The following is a 4,655-nucleotide window of genomic DNA, read 5'->3' on the forward strand; positions in this document are numbered from 1 at the left end:
GCTTTACATCCTCTGTCTCTGAAGAACTATGCCAGCCTAACAGTTGCTAGAAAACCACCTTCAAGTATCATTTCCCATTTCAAGCAAAGAAAACAGTGGTGTGGCATGAGGGAAAAACATAGCCATATGTTCTGGGGTATTAAATAAGGTTTTTTCTGTTATAAACGTATAATTTTACATTCTCAGATTTCTGTATAATTGATATGCTTCCTAATTGGCAGACATAGTAATAAAAAGTGAATTCCAAGTGTAAGATCAGAGGACCCGTTCACATGGCTTCAAGTTCTGCTACTGTGTTTCAACTTAAGAAAATGGTTCTGTGCGTTGGTAACAAGGCCTGAGAGTCTGTGTGTGAGTCTGTGTGGCTGTAATCAGGGCTCGTGTTGGCTCTGTACCAGAGGATGTTACACTGTTACATTATCTTCTACAAAAAATCCTGAAAAAATGAAGGCTGAATAGACATACACACCCTCCCAAAACAATCCAAATGTCCACCGATATGAAAAACGGATGAATTACGGTTTCCATCATGGAATATTCCTCAGCAGTGAAAACAAACTATAGCCACAGGTGCCAACTAGGATAAAGAAAACCTTTTAAACACGTTTAAAGTGAACTGACTAGGCGGAATTCCTCGATTACAGGCATCTGCTCCAAAAGGGTACTGTTCTGAATCCTGTGATGTAGAATGATATTTAGCAATCCTGTTTTGGGGCACATCTAGAAAAAAAGCAAAATAATGACTACACAATTTTAAATTCTTTGTAAATTATAACTATTACTATGAAAATTCTAAAAATGTGAAAATCTTCCCAACTGTTGTTGGACAAGCTTCAAAATAAATACCCTGGCATTGCTTGCCACACCCACAGGTGTGCCAAAATAAATGAAAATATAGCCTAAGTTAGTAGAATCGAAACCTGAAGATGTACGAGCCGTCCCCCTGCTTCGCTATCTATACATCGTGTAGAAATTTAAGAGCAGGTAGTGACACTGCAATGCAAGGCTCAAACCAACTGGGTATTTGGAAACTTCTATGCAAATTAGCATTTTTGGTTTTTAAACACGGTGTTATTTGTACTTCAAACAGGTAACTTTTTGATTCCCTTGGAAAAAATATAGCCATAAACCTGGTCTAAAAAAAATAAATACGGGAGTGAGTATGAGAGAGAGTAGCTTAGAAATTTTAAAAGTATCAGCAGGGAGCAGTGGCTCATGCCTGTAATCCCAGCACTTTGAGAGGCAGGCCCAAGGGACCTTTGAGGACACTGGTCTCCTCTGCTGCCTTCCTGCTGGACTGACCCCAGGATATTCACTGGATTTCCACCCCTGTCTCATTTAACATCCCAAGGGTGGTCTTCATCCTCATCTGGGGCTCAGCTCTGCCCCAATTTCTTAAATCTCTGCCTTCAGAGCCTGAAAACACCCACGCCCAGGGTCACCCTAAGTCCATGTTTACCCCAGAGAGTCCCAATTTTATGTTTTCCCAGCATCGCCTTAGTGATAATTTATCCTGTCAATTCCAACTGCCTTCACACCTCACCCCTGCTGTCTCCCAGCAGACCCCACTCAGATGCACATGCCCCAGACCCCACACCCAGGTCTGTGCATGCTGCCCTGCTCTGCCCATGTGGGGACCACCTCTCTTTCTTGAGGAATCAGCTGGCGATCATCTCCTTGTGGAGGGCTGCCCTGACTTCCAACTCTCTCCAGCAAAGGCAGAAGCCATCCTCGGTACTTCCCCAAAACTCAGGCCAAGTACGAAGATGGCACAGATGTTAGCTGTGCCTGGGATGCCATGGGCAGGGTCCCCAGATGCTCTGCACATGGCCCGGAGCACTGCCTGAACATAGCAAGTGCTGAAGAAACAAAACTGACATGCGCTGACCTCTGATAGGGCCTCCTTCACCATCCACATCTGTCTCCCCTCTGGACAGTAAAATCCACAAGACACGGAGGGCTTGTCTCACTCATCTTCAAACTCCCAGAGTCACCCTGGTAGGTAAAGGGGACTCAAATGTCTTCTGAAGGAAGCGGCTGGTTAGCTGCCAAGTTAAAGGGCCTCTGAAATTCAGAGCTCTGCATAGGAGTCCAGCACACTTTATTACGAATGACTCCAACCACGGCAGAAGTGGCCGTGGAACAAGTGCTAACAAATTCAGGGTTTGTTCACTGTTTCTCAGTTAATTATCACAACTCATTCTCACAGAGCAGCTGCAAACAGATCCTCAGACGTCTACACAGAGTGGGACGATGGCGCCGAGTCACGTGAACGTCCTGTTGCAGACTGGGAGACACCGGTCAGACATGGACCCAGGCAGAGCACAGACCTCACGTTAAATCTGCTCCCTGTAAACAGCACTCCCTGCCAGGCCCTTTCCTATCCGCACAGCTTCTACAAATTCAACTCTCACACCTGACACCTAACAATACTGCACACCCCCATGTGAACGCCCCATTTACCTCCCAAAATGACCCGGCATGGCCGAGTACAAAAAATTTCAACATAAGGGAACTGGAGGGCATGTGGGGCTTTCTCGAGTACCTGCTGCCTCCTGATGGGAGGGTCCAATGCTTCACACCCCTAGTGAAGGGCGGGTCTCTTCGGCCCCCCGACTTTGACCTGGAGCTTAAATCAGCATTAACTAATTTCACTTTCCAGGACCAACTTCAAAGGCCTGCAAAGCCAGAGAAGGGAGAGGAGATGGAACACGCCCTCACCTCAGACCTGCCGCAAGCACGCACTTCTCAGATGCGTCCCAAGGTGCACAGCGTGTCCGATGCCTGTTTCACATCCACTGACCTGCAGGTCTTCTATGTGGCATCAGCCTCTTGGGCACTGGAACCAAGAGGTATAATGGCAAATCCCCTATGCAGCAAAGGTGAGGCAAAGGGACCCAACGCAATGGAACTGACCTTTTTCTGACAGTCTCAAAACAGAAGGAAAATACTGTACAGCCAACTTCCCCTCACACAGGTTTATTTATCTGTGACTCAGCGGCCATGACAGACAACTTCAGGTTCTTACCGATTCCTATTTTCCCCATCCAGGAAGCCTTGGTTTTTAATATCGTACGCACTTGCCATTTTGTAGGCCAAAAACAGCAAATACTGGCAGTTTCCTACAGTTCAACTGAATAAAATATGATCATGGCCTTTTGTGAAACCATGAAGAAGAGGTGGATATCTCAATATGTGTTTCCAGACTGGCTTTGTTCCTGAAGTGGTAACTCTGTTCACTCAGGATTTTAGACACTGAAGAATAAACATCAATATCCCACCAAGAAAATCAAAAAAATGAAATAATTTTGCATCCACCTTGGAGCCGTTTTAGGATAAGGCAGGACACAAACTTTTAAAAAGCTGCAGTTGTCCCTCTGTATACACAGGGACATGGATTCCAGAACACCCCCGAGTTTACCCAAATCTACGTATCCACAGGACTCCACGGCCACCCTATGGAACCGCATGTAGGAAACGTCGGCCCTCCACAAAGCCAGGTGTTTTCAGTAAGGGTTTGGTTGGAAAATAATTAACGTAAGTGATCCTTCGAAGCTCAAAACCTATGTGGTTCAGGGTCAGCTGCATTTATTACTTGTGTCATATCTGAGGCCTGAAAGCCATCATTCTCGATACCTTAACGTGATGGTTAACAAACTAACTGTTCTGATTAGAAAGAGGAAAAAGCTTATTTTTAAGCTGACAATGAGAGTGGATGCGGCTACGGTGAACGAAGAACAGACCTAAGCAAGCACCAAGGCTGGGGTGACTGCCTGTGCTCAGACCCACCAGGGCCTGTTCCTCCATCTCCCTCTGCTGAAAGGGATAACCGCTTCTCCCCGACGACTAAAGGGCCTTTTTTAAATACTCACACGAGAAGTGCTATGAAAAGCTAAAAGATCACAGATAACATTTTTAAAAATAAACATTAATGTAAGCATTTAACAAGCCCATTATGATTTTTTAAAAAATGGTAATAAGTTCTTGGGTGTGGTGGCTCATGGCCGTAATCCCAGCACTTTGGGTGGCCGAGGTGGGTGCATCACCTGAGGTCAAGAGTTTAAGACTAGCCTGGCCAACATGGTGAAAACCCTTCTCTAACGAAAATACGAAAATTAGCCAGGCATGGTGGCAGACGCCTGTAGCCCCAGTTACTTGGGAGGCTGAGGGAGGAGAATCACTTGAACCCAGAAGGGAGAGTTTGCAATGAGCCAAGATCGTGCCATTGCACTTCAGCCTGGGCGTTGAGTGTGAAACTCCATCCCAAAAAGAAAAAAAGATTATAAAGTTTTCTTTCCAATGAACCTATCATTCAGCCACTGAGGTATCCTATAGCTACTTATTCAGCCATGAGATACACAACAGGAGATATAGGCGAACAGGACACAGTTCTTCCCTGAAAGGCGGCGGCACCCTCAACAGAAGGGAGGCACATACTCCGAATGGAATCGGCATAGGGAACAGATGCTGCTGCAGGTGGAACTGGCTGCACAGAGCACCAGCTCAAGTGTCTGAGAAACAAGGAGCCGTTGGTGCCATCACCTTTCATACCTGAGCTGGGTGGTGATGACATCACTACCACTACCACCCGGGACAAAGAGCCCCAGAACCACACAATGAGCTTACAAACTCACCAAGGCGACGACCGAGTAATG

The sequence above is a fragment of the Chlorocebus sabaeus genome, chromosome 8 (genome assembly GCF_047675955.1).
Source record: "Chlorocebus sabaeus isolate Y175 chromosome 8, mChlSab1.0.hap1, whole genome shotgun sequence".
In the NCBI taxonomy this organism is placed as follows: domain Eukaryota; kingdom Metazoa; phylum Chordata; class Mammalia; order Primates; family Cercopithecidae; genus Chlorocebus; species Chlorocebus sabaeus.